Below are 17,605 nucleotides of genomic sequence, written 5' to 3'. Positions count from 1 at the left end.
GCACATATATCCAGCATTCGACCCGGTCACGTGGAAAACCAAAGGCGTCTGCGCATCAAAGCAAACAAGGTATGAAGCAAGCCTAATCATATTGAACAACAACACGTGTGTAACAACCCAGACAAAACAAAAAACACACCTTCCTACTTGCCAAAAACATACGCAACAGTCCTTAACAAACTAACAATCACTTTAACATGGCAACGCTGAACCCAGGTACCGAACTTCTTTTTCACCAAGGGCCTCGGACGGCTCTGACCTGGTTGGTCAATGCTAAGGTCAGTGCATTCATTGACTGACTGGTCAATTCTAGAAGGTCAGTGCATTGACCTTAGTCGCCCTTCAAACAGACCTTAGTGGGCCATCAGCTGCGCTTGCAGAGGACACACTATGTACACCTATTAGCCGTTTCAGCACCAAAAGAACAGTCATTTGTCAATGCCACTACAGGCCATAAATCAGCAAAACGAATCGATTTGTGGGGTGAGAGGCCATTCGGGATGCGTATTGGTGAGTTAGCGTTCAATATGGGAAGGTGCATGCATGCGGGTAAATTTCATTGATCCATCGTCAGATGGCGTGGTAATCAGTATTGTAATTGCGACCAACTGCGCCTTTTTGGAGTTTATAAAGCACGCCTATAAGTTTAAGCTGCTTCACAGTGTACAGCACTCAGACCGCTTTGAAGCCAAGTGCCATCGAGGCACCGCGTTTTTTGTCAATACCCTCCGTGCACGTGGAGCGCATATGTGGGTTATGCCCCGAAATCGCCTCCCTTTGTTTTTTTTTCGCGGCCGATGGTTTTTTTCCATCGGATTGTCGCATAGGAGAACCCCGCGCGTGTGTTTGCGCAGGTGTGACTAATTCCTGGGAATCTGCAGCCGACGCATCGTCCAACGCACGGCTATATGCACACACGTCGCGCCCTGGGGAAGCGCGCTTCCCCCCCGCCGCCGACAGAACGACCCACATCGGGGTGCATTGTGTCAATCAACCCCGCCTGCGTGCTCCTTTCGATGCTCAAGCAACATGACTCCCAAGTGGGAATTATTAGGTCAGACTGACGACATCATATAGAGTATTGCTTGATCAACTTGTCAGCTTGTTGCTTGTCAGCTTGATCAACTTGTTTATGGTTATTATTAGCTATTATGGCTCATACCCACCACCGGTGATTGGCCTGGAACTTGTCAGCAAAGAAACACAAGAAAATTAATATGAATAAAGAATGTCTATTCTTAACATAACTTTATTGTTGCTGCCTATAGCTGCCTTATGTAGGAGTCGTAAGTGTGCGTCAGCCTAAGTATCTCTATAGCTCTCGCTCGCTCACCGGGAAAGAGGAGAAGAGCCACCTTTACCGTATCGGGAAGATACCGAGCAGTTCTCGACACGTGCTCTTGATATACGCAATGCTAAAAGGACGTTATAAAATACGCATGATTATTCTATGAGAAAAGGTAATAATATCAGCCAGAAAACCAATATTGCCCCAAAGTCAATTCAAACAAGAGAACGCAAATAAGCGGAAGCGAACAGTAATGAACACTGGCAACTACATGACGAGGTACCGGCCAGAAGCAAATGGAAATATTGCGCAAGGTTACAACTGATTCATCTCATCCGCACACCACTTTTTTGTATTTCCACCTCATACCCGCGCCTATTTGAAATTTTGGACGCAAGTTCATTAATATTGCTATAACAATAGTTAAAATCGCCTGCAGTATTTGCTGACTTCCTGCCACATAATATTAGGTTGCATACTTCTTACGAGGTTGAGTACTTCTTACAGAGGCCTAATGGCGCACGTAGTAATGGAGGGCTGTAAGGTTTTGACCAAGCTGAAGGTTATTAACCTGCAGTCATGTACACAAGCGTTTGCTAAATACAATTTTACTTTATTTCCAATCATTTTGTTGTATTTTTCGTCCATACGAATGAGGCCACTTCTGCCGGAATGGGAACTACATGTACGGCATCGGGCTCGGCAGCGCCACAACACCCACCGTCTTAACCATTCAAGTTCCCACGGTGATTTCATGATACCGAGCGTGTAATCTTCCAGAACGTTCGAGTGATAAAGTTTTGGGAAATGCTTTGATTTTGTCTTTCTTCTATATGCTTGTGAAATTTAGCCGTGTGTGAAGAAGAAAACGCATCGTTGGCAAGCAACATCGCCTCCGCTTGGGTACTGGGTCCTGCCCTTCGCTCGCTCGGCTCGTGCTGATCATCGCCGGCATCTGCTTGACCGTTGCTCTTTCCCGATCGTGTTTCATCGTAGGACCACCGTCGGAACAGTCGCCAATAAGCCCTTTTTCAATTGGAGGAGGTGCTGACATTCCCCGTCGCCTGAACCTGGGTGCTGCCATTCGCCGTCGCCTAAACCTGGAGCTGCGCAACTGAACGCTACCTGCCATCATGGCTACCAACAACGCGCAACCTGGCTCTTCCACTCCATCCCCCAGCAACCCCGGCGTTCTTCGTTTGCGAGAGCCCAAGGTCTTTAGCGGAGCTGATGAGACCGACGTGGAAGACTGGTTCGCTAACTACGAACTGGTGAGCGCAGACAACAAGTGGGATGACGCGGACAAATTGACTAACGTCATCTTTTACCTCACTGACGTGGCCGAAATGTGGTATAACAACCACAAAAACGACATTACGACGTGGTCCATCTTTAAAACGTTGTTTGCTGACGTTTTTGGCCGACCCGCTGTCCGCAAGTCCAGAGCCGAACAACGCTTGCGGACTCGCGCACAAAAGCCAACGGAATCTTTCACCAGCTACATCGAAGACATTATTGGTCTTTGCAACCGTGTGAACACCACCATGCCCGAGTCGTAGAAGATTCAACACATCCTCAAAGGGATATATGACGGTGCATATCAGCTGTTCCTTGCCCGTAATCCTGCCACTGTTGCGGAACTTGTCACTTTGTGTCAAAGTTTCGACGAGTTGAGCAAGCAGCGCGCCCTGACTCGGCCATTTTCCTCACACGCCGACTCGCTCTCCAGTCTCACTTCCTTTGCCGACCACTCAACAACCCTGCAAGAGATTAAAGAATTTGTGCGTGAAGAAGTAGCTCGGCAACTGTCGTTGATTCCCTTCACGCAGCAGCCGCCGTCTTCTCGTCTGCCCTCACCACTCCGCGACGTTATTGCCGAAGGGGTAGCTCAGGCTGTTCCCGTCGCTGCCCACCAGCAGCCTGTGGCCATGCCTGTTGCCCATGCGCCGGCTATGCAGCCCGTGGCCGCGCCTCTTACGTATGCCCAGGTGGTACCCACTCCGCCCCTTTTTCGACACCTTGGGCCGCACCACGAGTCAGCAATTCCTGGCGCACTCCTGACAATCGACCGATCTGCTACGCCTGCGGTACTCCAGGACACGTGGCATGATATTGTCGCCGTCGCTTCCAACCACTCCACGATGCTACTCGGCCGTTACCGTATGACCCACAGCCCATGCACATACCTGCTCCCTATCCCTCACCGCAGTATGGATACACTAACCTTCCTGAGTCTCGGTCACCCCAGCCCTCACCTCAGACTCACTCTCCCCGCTCCCCATCTCCTCGCAGGCGATCACTGTCCCCAATGCGTCCTAGACCCGCTTCCTCCAACCGGGAAAACTGAACGCCGCAGTTCCAGAGGCAAGAACTGCGCCGTCGTCGAAATGCTCAAGTCCTCGCACTTCACCAGCTAACGTCGTTGCCATATGTGTCGATGGTATTTCTACCTTTGCCCTCGTCGACACAGGTGCTGCCGTTTCTGTTATAGCCGCCCAGCTCTGCCGCTCCCTACGCAAAGTGACCACGCCACTTTCTGGACTATCGCTTCGTACAGCTAGCGCACAACCAGTTCAACCTCTCGGCACCTGTACGGCCCGCATATTCATCCAAGGCTCTATGTACGTTGTCGAGTTCATCGTCCTTTCGGTGTGCTCGCATGACGTTATCCTCGGGTGGGACTTTCTGTCAAATCATCATGCCATCATCGACTGCGCACGCGCTGAACTTCAATTTTCGCACCTGTGTGACGAACCCTTGCACGAAACCCTTGAGCGGTCGCCAAAACTTGTCGTGCGTGAGGACACTGAAATTCCGCCAGCCTGTTGTCCCAGTTTGCTGCGATGACTATAACGATGCTACGGTAATGTTTACACCTTCCGACATTCTCATGAGCCATAGAGCCGTTTCTTTGCCTTTCGCTGCACTTGACGTCACTGCTGGCCGAAGCAATATTTTCGTCCACAACCCCCTTTCTACACAGCTTACGCTACTTGCCGGCGAATGTCTTGGTCGAGTGGATTACCTTGATTCTTCTTTGTTCCTTAACATGCCAGACGAATCGTGCAGTAGCGCCTCTACCGAACTTCATGCCCTTTCCCCACTGGAATGCTCGTCGAGTGACACCTTCTCGAGTTCCATCGCCGACACCTTAACTGCTCAGAACGCGCCGAGCTTCTTAATCTCCTCCAGCACTTCGCGAATTCATTCGACGTTTCTCAGCCGCAATTGGGTCGTACTTCGGCAGTGCACCACTACATTGGCACCGGTTCGCACCAGCCATTGCGTCAAAGACCGTACCGTGTCTCTGCTGCAGAACGTCACGTCATCAACGACCAGGTCGAAGAGATGCTACGTCGTCGCGTTATTCAACCATCGCACAGTCCTTGGGCATCTCCTGTCGTTCTAGTTCGAAAGAAGGATGGATCAATTCGATTTTGCGTCGACTACCGGCGATTAAACAAGGTGACGCGGAAAGACGTCTATCCATTACCGCGCATTGACGACGCCCTTGACAGCCTTTAAGGAGCCGAATTCTTCTCCTCCTTGGACTTACGATCTGGATACTGGCAGGTCCCTATGGCAGAAGCTGATCGCCAGAAAACTGCGTTCATTACACCAGATGGCCTGTATGAATTTAACGTTATGCCATTTGGGCTTTGTAATGCCCCTGCCACGTTTGAACGACTCATGGACAACACACTCCGTGGACTGAAGTGGTCTGTGTGTCTATGCTACCTCGACGACATTGTCGTTTTCTCTCCCGATTTTCCTACACATCTGCTTCGGCTCCAACTGGTTCTGACGTGTTTAACCAACGCTGGGCTCCAACTGAACCTCAAAAAGTGCCGCTTCGCTGCGCGAAAGCTGTCCATCTTAGGGTACATCGTGTCCAAGCATGGTGTTCTACCCGACCCTGCAAAACTGCGAGCAGTCGCCGAGTTCCCGAAACCTACTACACTGAAAGAATTACGCAGTTTCATCGGACTATGCTCGTACTTCCGGCGCTTCGTTCGGAATTTCGCGTCGATCATGTCACCACTGACCAACCTCCTACGCGGTGACGCAGACCTTTCATCCTGGTCTCCTGACTGCGACGTCGCGTTCGCCACGCTCCGTAGTCTGCTAACATCTCCTCCCATTCTACGGCATTTCGACCCAACAGCTGCAACGGAAGTTCATACAGACGCTAGCGGGGTTGGTCTTGGCGCTGTCCTCGCCCAGCGCAAGCCGGGCTACTCCGAATACGTCGTCGCTTATGCGAGTCGCACGCTCACTAAAGCTGAGGCCAATTACAGCGTCACTGAAAAAGAGTGCTTAGCGCTAGTGTGGGCGCTTCGCAAGTTCCGCCCTTATTTGTACGGTCGCCCATTCGACCTGGTAACGGACCACCATGCATTTTGTTGGCTGCCACATTGAAAGATCCTTCTGGCCGCCTAGCTCGGTGGGCACCGCAAATCCAGGAGTACGATATTCGCGTGATCTATCGCAGCGGACGCAAGCATTCTGACGCCGACGCCCTGTCCCGTTCGCCTTTACCTCCCGATTCGGCCTGCGGAACTACTGGTACCAACTCCGTCGCATCTCTCGACCTCGACTCGTTTGCCAGTGAACAACACAAGGACCCATGGATCGCTTCCCTTTTTGACTGTCTCTCTGGATCATCAACCACTGCGGTATCACGATCTCTCCGACGTCAAGCTGCTCATTTCGCCATTCGTGATCGGCTGATACACCGACGAAACTACGCCCCTGAAGGTCGTAAGTGGCTCTTGGTTGTCCCCCGCAGCTTGCGATCACAAATATGCACCACCTTTCACGACGATCCCCAATGTGGCCATGCTGGAGTTTTCAAAACTTACGAACGCATTCGCCGTCGCTTCTACTGGCACGGCATGTATAATTTTGTTTGAAAATTTGTTATGGGCTGCCCTGACTGTCAACGCCGCAAATCACCGCCTTTTCACTCGTCCGGTGCACTTCAACCGCTTCCGTGCCCTGCCAAACCTTTCGATCGAATCGGAATTGATCTCTATGTCCCTCTACCGAAAACATCAGATGAAAATCGGTGGATCATAGTCGCTGTGGATTATTTAACACGCTACGCTGAGACCGCCGCCCTTCCAAGTGCCACTGCGCGGGCCGTAGCGTCCTTCGTCCTCCATCGATTCATACTACGACATGGTGCTCCTCGAGAACTACTAAGTGACCGAGGACGAGCCTTCCTATCAGAAGTCGTCACGGCTCTGCTTTCTGAATGCCATGTTGTTCATCGCAAGACCACGGCATACCATCCGCAGACTAACGGGCTCACGGAGAGATTTAACCGCACACTCGGCGATATGCTCGCGATGTATGTGACATCTGATCATACTAACTGGGATCGCATTCTTCCATTCATCACGTTCGCATACAACACCGCGGCACAGTCCACCACTGGATTTTCACCTTTCTTTCTCCTTTATGAACGCGAACCATCCCACACCATCGACACTCTCCTTCCATACCGTCCTGACGCATCCGAATGCCCATCTGTGTCCGAAGCTGCCCGAAAAGCGGAAGAGTGCCGTGAACTCGCACGGACCTTTACGTCACAAGAACAGCAGCGCCAGAAAGAAAACAACGCCGGCTCTTCACGAAGCCACAGCTATTCCCCGGGATCATTTGTATGGCTGGCTGTTCCTTACCAAACCCCCGGCCTTTCCTCAAAACTAGTCCCGAAGTACGAGGGTCCTTACCGCGTTTTGGAGCAAACCTCACCGGTGAATTTTCTCATTGAGCCACTTTCCCTATCTGACGACATGCGCCGGCGTGGACGTGACATCGTCCACGTCGCCCGCCTTAAGCCATATTATAGCCCTCTGCCTCCAGACTCTTAGGCCGCCAGGATGGCTCTTTTTCGGCGGGGGAAAATTGTGAAGAAGAAAACGCATCGTTGGCAAGCAACGTCGCCTCCGCTTGGGTACTGGGTCCTGAGCTTCTCTCGCTCGGCTCGTGCTGACCATCACCGCCGGCATCTGCTTGACCGTCGCTCTTGTCCGATCGTGTTTCATCGTAGGACCACCGTCGGAACAGTCGCCAATAAACCCTTTTTCACGCGAAACTGTTGCACAAAAGAATGGCGTGTGCATTGGCTCACGTATTTTGACAGGCTTATAGATGCCTGTGTTACCTGTGTTGAGAAGACTTTTACGCTGCAAAATTTGTCAGATTTATTGAGGTTGCCCATACTTTAATGAAGGGGCTTGGCAATGAAGTCTCACAAAAGACACTCTATCGAATGATATGTGGGGTTTAACGTCCCAAAACCACCATATGATTATGGAGGGCTCCGGAAATTTTGACCACCTGTGGTTCTTTAACGGGCACCCAAATCTGAACGCACGGGCCTACAGCATTTTTCCTCCATCGACAATGCAGCCATTGCAGCCGGGATTCGATCCCACGACCTGCGGGCCTCACAAAAGACACTTCACGCCTTCTTATATAGGACGACCCAGATTAAACAAGTTGCTCCCATTTTTGAGCAGCGCAGAATAGGCGGCATCCTTCTTATAGTAAAGCCGATGTGTGTGCGCATCTGTACAACTGCCTTATGGTGGTGGGCCTGTATACTGTCTTGAAAGAAAACTGCTTATCACTGAGTAATGAGCTTTACAGATGGCGCAAAAGTACGGTAAACTTCATCCTCCCCGGTATAACATAGCCATAAAAGATGAAAGTTTGTGCAATACGCAACATGCTGTTACTCGCCCACCCAGATTTTACCACCCACTCATTATCGCCTGATGAGCCATGTCTGTAATGTTAAACTTGTGAATACTAGAATGAGAACACAACTTTATATTAATGCTTGAAAAAGCTGTCACATGTTCGAAAGGTCTTGCAAAATTCTTCGACATTCAATTCAATTCTGGCGCTTATCGAAGTTTCCCTATGTCCGGACTAAAAAACCACTTTTTATGCACTTCGAAAAATTTCCATGACGTGAAATAGGTGAGGAGGTTGCGGGCTGCACTTTTATTGCAGCGGCGTCCGTGTCTGACTTCTTTTTCTTCCTCGTTTCGAGTTCCGCTGCGGAAACTAATGTTAGTTATCACTCAAGTTTCGCCATGCTTTACCAACCACGCTCGAACAGCGAGCACATGCCGGTGAAATATCTCACGTAAAAAAAAACCGATGACGTAAGCACGGCGGGGTTTTCACCTTCGCGTAATACAGTCAATAACGCCGTGTGGAGTGATACGAAAAAGGCACATATGTATAATTTACCAGAGACAACTCGCTAAGCTGGCGATAACAGTGGGAGGGACTGCAGCCGACCCTTTAACGTGGAGTGTCATCATCATCTTGTTCCGCGACAGAGTCTAGAAGTGTGTGCTGGCTTGTTTTCACTGCTTCATCAGTGAGTATTGCATGTACGATAGGAAAGTCATCGTGTGAGCGACGAAAGACTGCGCAGTTAAAGCGAGGCGTGCCGTGAAATATCTGAGATGTTCTGCAGTACTCGTGACACAGACAAGCAGGGAATAATCTGACCTCGCTTATACGTATTTGCCGCAGTGCCGCGTCTCACAATCACGCCATAATTATGAGGCACGCCGTAGGGGTGGGCTCCGCGGTACGTTTGACACGGGCCTGCAGCATTTCGTCTCCTTCAAAAGGCGACCGCTGCGACTGGGATCCAACACGCGACCTTTGGGTCTGCAGCCGTGCACCGTAACCAACTATATATCACACCGGCGCATAACGTTGCTTCGGCAATACATCCACGATCTACCAAGTAAAATCGGCGTTAACATTATTGTCAGAAAGACAAAAAGAATCACTTTTTACAACAAATTCAATGTTGTTCCCTCTTCTCTATATCGCCTTTTTTTAATGCGAAATACAAGCAGTTGTTCAGCATTTTTGCATGTTTCAGTGAATATTTCAGTAATCGCGATAGCGTTTTATTCCCATTGGTTCCTCACGACACTGCACCACTTTTTTTTTATGTGCGAAGACAGATCATGCCGGCATTTGAGCACTGACTGTTCTGACAAGGGTCTGTCTGCCTTTTTGAACTTTTTTCGTGGTAGGGGCCAATTAAATATGCTATGGCACCCCACTCTCTTCTTTATTTTTCTACTTTTTCTCTTCGCTTTTTTTCTCATCTTTCTTCCCCTCCCCTTAGAGCAGGGTAGCAAACTGGATGCCCCAATTTTTGGTTGACCTCCCAAACTTTCTCTCATTTTATTCTCTCTTTCTTTACACCGCTAATTTCTCATCCCTGTTTACTTATTTTTTTATTTTTACATATTGCAGCCTTGATGAGGATATTGCAGGAGTGTGAAAAGAAAAAAAACAACAAGAACAAACCAACATTCATGAAAAGGCTTCCAAAATTCTTGAAGTGGCAGAGAACGAACAGTTCCGGGTAGCATATTCCAGGCTTCTATAGTTGAAGAGAAAAAGCTGACATGTCAGTGTGGGGAAAAAAGTTGCAATGTTAAGAGCATGGTCACTCTTTGTAGACAAAGTTCTGGAAAATTTCAGATATGGTCTAAGAAGTCGAAGCAAGAAGGATTGATTAAATTGTGCAGAAATTTTAGGCATTCAACATGGCGATGCTTTGAATTTGTAGTGAGACCTAGCTGGTGAAGGAAATTCGTTGGAGAAAAATCTCTGTCATAGCTCTTGCATATAAAGTGCACAGCTCTTTTTTGAACGAATTCTAGTTTCTTGATGTCACATTTCTTATGGGGGTTCCAGACTACACAACCATATTCAAGAATGGGCCGAATAAGAGTTTCGCAAGTAAGCATTAATTGTAACTGAGCGAACATGCGCGAATACAACCTGACTGCTAGATGCAATTAGTTCTGTGATGACGTGAACATATTTCATTTCGCTAATTACGGGATAGACAAAAAAGCTGCCCACATATTTCCAAGGGGGGAACTCGAGTAAATGTGTCGCAGAGTGGTGGGTGTCGCGTTAATGCTACGTGATTGGGTATGGTTTGGGCATGCTGAATTGTTATTTTGTCTTTTTTATTCTTATCTATTGAATGAAAGAGAAGCATTGCCTTCAACGAGTGGTGAGACGCTGATGTCGTTGTGCCCCACAACTGGTTGAAGGTACTGTTGCTTCCATCACATCCACTTGAGTCAAGCAAAGTGTCAAGTCAAGCGAAAGCCAAGTAAAAGACACCTTTGACTGAATTCCAAACCACGTTCCGGACGCGTGCACGATCCAGAGCCTATATATATACGGAGTGGCGAGTGGACGGTTGTGCAGCGCGAGCAGTGAGTTTTAGGGGCGAAGCTCCTTAAAGCGGCACCCGTTTGTCCCTCGTCGTAGCCGTATTGCGTAACCAGTCTTACGCTTTGACCTGCAAGGTGGTGCTGGCGGGAGATTTCTCCTGTGCGTTGTTGAACAATAAAAAATTAGCAGTGTGCGCGTTAACTAAAAGCTGTATTCTCCTGTCTCTCATTCCCAATTAGCAGCCATTGGGATGTACATTGAGCACTATCTGACAAGAAAGGGTCGCTACGCTATACTCGCTGGGTGTAACCTCCTTGGTTTTAGAAAGGTTAGTGAGCGTTGGGCCGCAGTGTCATGAATACAGTAAACTAGTATATACCATGAGCACGAGGTGGTTAAAGGTGGGAAGTAGACAAGAAGCGCAAGTCGTAAGAAAGTGTGCGTGCACGTGCCACCTCTCGTTTAGTCCTTGGAATGTCCGCTGGACGGCTGTGCTTCTATATGCGGAATATATAATGAAAAGATGCGAGATGGTGGTACTTGGAGTGTTTACTAGATGGACAAACGGACACACAGACAGATGCATGGACGGACGCACGAATGGCTGCATGGATGGATGGACGCATCGACGGACGTAGGGGCGGATGCATGTACGAACGCAGGGACGGACGCATGGATGCACGTGCAGACGTACGGACGGGTGGATGGACGAACGGGTGGTCACACAGGCGGACGCATGGACGGACGGAAGCAAGAACGAATGGACGGACAGATGCTTCGCCCATCATTCACCTTATGGATATGCTGCCATTTTTTTTTTTTGCTAGCAGACGCTGCCTGCGTCGGCTTTGCGAGGCGAAAGAGGGAGATAGGAGCGACAGTTGGTACGAAACGCGAGCATGCGCAGTGAGGGTGTGGACGACGCCGCCGACGCTGGATCCGCGGCCTCGTGCGACTAAGAAAATGTTTCGCATTTAAAAGTGGTTGTGAAACATAACGGCGGACGTTACGATTACTTAAGCAAATACATGAAGACATAACCGATACGTCCTCAACGCAGCGTTGCGCCATGCAGAACGGAACCCAATAGGTTAGTAATGATGTGATCTTTAACTGCGCTGCGCACTGCCTCTCTGATTTCCGGCATAACCGCACACAATCGCCATGCACACTCGCAGCAGGAATGGAGTGCAAGATATCGACGCCGCTGTCGACTCGCATGCTCGTGCTCGGATACTAACTCAGTCCCGCGTCGTGGCCAACTTTGCACACAGCACAAGATAAGTAGACTTTGTGACGAGGCTGACAGCACAGATAACATGAAAGTTGGGCAAGAAAAATCAAAGCGGAGAAGTATGCAATCGCGTAAAGATGAGCGCAGTGATGAATTGCGTGCAGACATTTTGTTGTTTTGAGTGTGAAAATGCTATATTGTACTAGCATGTATGTCATTTATTTTAAATACGAAATACGAATGCATTTCTTAGTCGCGCTATGTCAGGCATCCGGCGTTGTCCGCGGCGGTGCCCGCGCGCTGGTAGGTGTTATCTCTCCAGTCTCACTCCCTCTCTAATAGCAGCATCTGCGCGCGCGCGCTTATCCTCGCCCCTAGCAACCGGTGTGTGTGTCTCGAGAGAGTGTGGGAGAGAGTAGGAAGTGCTTCGCCGCTCCTTCTCTCGCCGTTCGCACCTTCCCGTCCGCTCGCGCCTTACTCGCGGCCTCTCGTTGGCTGGGCGCCTCTCAAGAACACCAGGAAATGTGTGCTCGAGATCCCGCTGTGAAACGCCAACGCCGAGCCGAGAACGCTGGCGCCCTACTCTCCCGTTCGCTCGCTCGTCACTCTCAACCGTTCACTGGTTAAGTGCCTCTCAAGGCGATTGTGGTAGTCGGTGAAGGCGAATGTCTGACGGCAACGGTACCCTCTCTCGGCGCAATAAATGCATTCGCGATTCTTCACAATTTTCTTTGGGGAAGTGGGAGCATTTTTTCAAAGACGACAGTCTTTCTTAGCGACCTTCGACGGAAAAATTTTCGTCTGTCTGCCTGTACAATTGTCTGTTTGTCCGACTTTAACGATACCTCAAATGACTGACCTAATCCGCAGCACCTACCAATATTGCTCAAGATTCAGCGTTCATACTTGTGCGATTGTCAAATAAAAAGCAATCATTGAGCATATCTGAGGTACCACAACAACACGACGATGTTTTGTATGTGTGCCTTTGTATTAGAGAAGGCACACACAAGTAACTCTAAGGACCGTAGCGTTAAACACGCTGTGCTGACAGCACAACGCGATGCTCAAAAAATTGCCCGCAGCTTCCCTCGGGGGAACACTGAGGAGGATGCGGAGCATATAATTGGTTAACGGGGTGTTAAAGTGCGACTTACTTGGGTCGATGGCTAAATTGGTTAACGTGGTTGTCAAATGGGGTGTTAAATTGCGACTTACTTGGGTCGATGGCTAAATTGGTTAACGTGGTTGTAGGAGGGGGTGTTAAATGAGTGAACACGTACACACGTATGCGAAAGGGCGGCGCTGGTCGAAGGGACGTCGATCATTGTGTTTGTGGATTCGTTGGAATTCATTTCACCGCGACCTTGGACGTCGACGCGCCGTACAAACCAACCGACGAGCGGCAACTGAGCGAGCGAGCGCCGACCTTGAGTATATATACAGCGCGACGGCGCATGCACTGTCAGCTGTTGAATGTTCTCGAAGCGCGACGGCGCATGCGCGTCCACTGGAGAATCAGGAGAATTGTAGAATGTTCTCGAAGAAGAGAAGCGCGCGCGGCACAGATGGTGGGTGACGGTGCATGCGCGCGTCAGCTGTCAAATGTTCGAGAAGGGGGAGAAGTGCAACGGCGCATGCGCGCGCGTCAGCTGCCGATGTTCTCAAAGCACGACGGCGCATGCGCGCGCGTCAGCTGCCGATGTTCTCGAAGCGTGACGGCGCATGCGCGCTACATTATACAGCTAGCGAATGTTCGTGAAGAGGAGAAGCGCACGCGGTGTGTAGAGGAGGAAGGGTGCACAGATGGTGGAGGAGTGAAGCGCGCGCGGTGTGTAGAGGAGGAAGGGATGCACAGATGGTGGAAGAAGGAGGAGGAAGCTTGCGGACGGCGCCGCACTACAAGCCTCGAGTATTAGATGCTCCGCATCTAAAAGGGAAGTGTTACCAACGCTTTACTAAAATGACACGGTTGTGGCACCGGTCCATCGCTTTGCGTTCTACACCTTATCGCCTCCAAGAATGGCACGAATCTTTCTCCGCAAGCGCGCACGCCTTCTTTCGTTTTCGAAGATAACTGCCATATGGTGCTCGTGTCTAACGTGCCTTAAAGTTACTGTATACGCTACCTTTAGGTAGCAGAGTTGCGCCAAGGTACGCCATCCGGGTTCAAATGTCTTGCGGGAAAGCCACTCACCACCCGCGTAGGAGCAGCGCTCGCGCTTATAGCGTTGCTTTATTTTTTTTATTTTCTTTCTTGTTTTTTATAAAGGTACAAGACAGACTCGGTTTTTCTGGCCATGTCTGGAAGATTTGATTGATGTTTACGTTTTTGGCAAGTAGTAATGAAAAAACGTGCGTCAGCTCATTGAAACAGTTGTACATATATTGTGATGTAACGGTGAAGGCAACCTTTATTAGGCCCAGAAGACACGATGAAGCGACCACGCCCAAGGCACAGAACTCAGACAAGCCAAGTCCCCACAGCAGATGAAGATGGTGACCACTCATGATGATGAATATGTGTAAAGATAGTAGATGTGCTTAATGAATGCCTACAATATGTATATTCATAGTAGGCCACACATTAGATTCGGCTTTTTTTGGACTGTTTTTTTTTCACTAACATAGATAAAATTATTTTTCACTCTTGATCGCTATCGAGCCAGAGATGGAGTATTTTCATCTCGTTGGGCTCATTCGTTAACTGTGTGAGTTAACCAGCTATAGCTTTGTAGTCTTCAACTGAACCGAGCTGAATAGCGATCGAGAATGGCCGTGTGACGCCCGCGTTAAGCGCGCATCTCGTATTACGATCGTATTACAATCGCGGCTCACGAAAATTGATGTGAATCATCGTTCAACAACCCTGTAGTGTCCAACATTCTTTTCGCCTAAGGTTACAAAGCAGCATTGAATTCACGCACTAGCAGCAACACCTTGCCGATTCATATAGCTCTAGTTTGAATCCTCCCTTTATTTTTGGCCTTTTGACCGCCAGACTAATTTGGACGTATGCAGCTGACACACCCTGCCCAACTCTGCATGTATAGCGTATTCACTTCTGAATCTGTGGTTAATACAGATAGAGCAAGTTTTGCAGTGCCGTGGAAAGAGTAAAAAAAAAAAAGCCAAGCGCAAGGGCGTCAGCAGAGAAGTGAAAAAGGGGCCCTTGCCTCCCTTAAGCCACAACAGCACTTACCCTCACCTAAGCTAGACCAGTGCTCTCGCTCTCCCTAAGCCGCAATGCAACAGGGGTTTGCACCCCCAAGAGAAAATTCTGCCGACGACAATGGCCAAGCGTTTATTCCTTTCAACTGAACACTAATCTTTCTATAGCAACACCCGCTGCACCCGCGACTAATCGCATGGGATCTACGTAGTACATTTACACAAATATAGCATTTGCTTCCGCATTTCTCGTGACGAACAGGCAGCATGGCTACATTATCGAAGGAGAGCGGTGAAAATGACAACAGCCGTTGTCAACCCCGCTTGATCTGCCCGGAATCCGCGTAGCGTTGGCTTCTCCGCAGTGCAAATGAACCACCCATGACCACGTGATGGCGCTCGGCGAATAGGGGCGCTGAGCTCCTGAAGGCGGAGCGAGCGGCGCCCGGAAAACAGTGGCGCAACTCTGCTACTTAAAGGTAGCATATACAGTAACCCTAACGTGCCTCAATGCGCTCGTTCGCCTTCGCTGCACAGATCGAGACTCTCTAACGCAGCGCTTCCAGAATACAAGTCACCAATTTTCTCGCGCAGAACATCGCAAGACTATCGTCTTTCGACGACATTTGCAGTGTAACATGCAGATCTGGGGCTAATTTTTTTTTCTTGGTGCATGGGGTTTGCCCTAACAGTTTATATATTTTTATAATCACTGCTTTCTTTGCAAATTAAAAGATGTCCCCAAAGAAAACTGTTCGTTACCTAATTGTTAATATTTGTTAATTATTTTACATTTTTTCTCACTCTTTCGAACGCTATCTACTGCACCGGCAGGCAAGCCATTGCTGAATTCATGTCCCACAGGATGAAGTCATGTGAATACTTGAGTAAGTTTCGAGAAGGATGCTACTGCTCGCGCTACATATGCTTCTATGCGCAGCATTTAATTTTAATCCCGTAAGAACGCTTTCTTAACTGATAATCTCACAAGTATATAATTAATGGAGCAAGGTACAAAGTTGGGCGAGTTCCGAGTGGTAAAGAATACACACTTCGTGGCCAGCGAGAAAAAAAGAACGGAATGCACCATTGAATAAGTACACGGGGGGCACGCTGTTTAACAACCATAAGTTATAGAACGCTACATTTGAAAAAGAAAGCCCTCTTTACGTTAAAAAGAATGATTAGACTACCACGCTTTGACTATACATTTAAATTTCCCGCGTTTTTCTTCCACTCTACCATTCCAGCTACTATAGGCGGCGCAGCGGAAGGTATAGAAGTGGCGGACGAGACGGTGATGTCAAGAGCGTTTACGTGAACGTCGTAGAGCATTAAGACGCGTTAATTGTTTTATGACTACTGAGAGACCGAACTGCGTCGCTGTTTTATCACCGTGTGACAGCTTCGGAGCACGGCTACCTGGCGCCGCCTACGTCGCTGGAATGACCGAATACGCAAGGGAAAATGTCGCATTTGCGGCCTTTCCCAAACAACAATGTTCTTGGTGCCTTTGTGCGATGTCAGCAGCCTATTCAGGCCGCCAGCCTATGGTCAAACATTATTAGCAAATCAGCGCAACTGACAGGAAGGGGACCCGAAAGAGGACACCGAGCGCTGAACTTCAAACAATATGTTGGAAACTGTACCAACACGCGCAATCCTAGTCTTATAGCCATTCTAGTCGCACATGCACCCCGGTCATTAACCTGGTCTTGTGCTTTCTGCTGCCATCTTATACCTGCGAACATTTAGGGGCCAAGCTCCCCTTAGTCTAACCTTGTCACTTGTCACGCGCAACCGAGAGAAGAAGAGACGAGAAAGAAAAGAAGGCAAAAGAAATTGATGACCATTTTTTGTCTAATTTCCTATATGGTGTTACTCTCCTGCTACTCTCTGAAGTACCGCTACTGTCCGATTGGCTGCTGCGAGCGCTTTGCCTGAATGCGCGGAGAACGAGTACCTCTCTCAGTCTCCTGGATAGCGCTGTATACATGGCGGATCGTTGCTGGGGCATGGACGAAGTAGAGTGGCGGGTGCGTTGAAGACGCTTGCGCTCCACATCCTTGGCTCGCGTCTCGTCGGTTTTACCTGTGCGCCGTCTGCATTCTCGAACGTGATCGGACGCATGCATGGACGGACGGATACATGGACGGAAGGACGCTTCAGCCCACTCATCATCGTTCACTCCGTGGATATGCTGCTATTTTTTAATCTCATCGGCTCACCTAACTTTCTGTCTACCCTTCGCGCGTTCAGTGCCTTCTCTGCTAATCTAGTCAGTTACCCTTAACGACCAGTGGTTATCCTGCCTACGTGCTACGTTCCCGGCCCATGTTCATTTCTTCTTGATTTGAACTATGATATTCTTAACCCTGGTCTGTTCCTTGACCCACTCTGCTCTCTTCTTGTCTCTTAAGGTTACACCTCTCAATTTCCTTTGCATCGCTCGCTGCATCGTCGTCAATTTAGGCTGAACCCTCTTTGCAAGCCTTCGGGTTTCTGCTTCGTTGATAAGTTCCGGCAAGATGCAGCTGTTACATATATAACCTTCTCGTTATATATGTTCCTCCGAGGGTTAGTGGAAGGTTACCATTCGAGATTCGAGAGTGCTTGTCTAATCTGATCCACTCCATCGTTATTATTCTAGTTATTTCACTTAC

The sequence above is a fragment of the Rhipicephalus microplus genome, chromosome 4, assembly GCF_043290135.1.
Source record: "Rhipicephalus microplus isolate Deutch F79 chromosome 4, USDA_Rmic, whole genome shotgun sequence".
In the NCBI taxonomy this organism is placed as follows: Eukaryota; Metazoa; Arthropoda; class Arachnida; order Ixodida; family Ixodidae; genus Rhipicephalus; species Rhipicephalus microplus.
The sequence above is the reverse complement of the archived record's forward strand: the minus strand, read 5'-3'. Positions refer to the sequence as shown.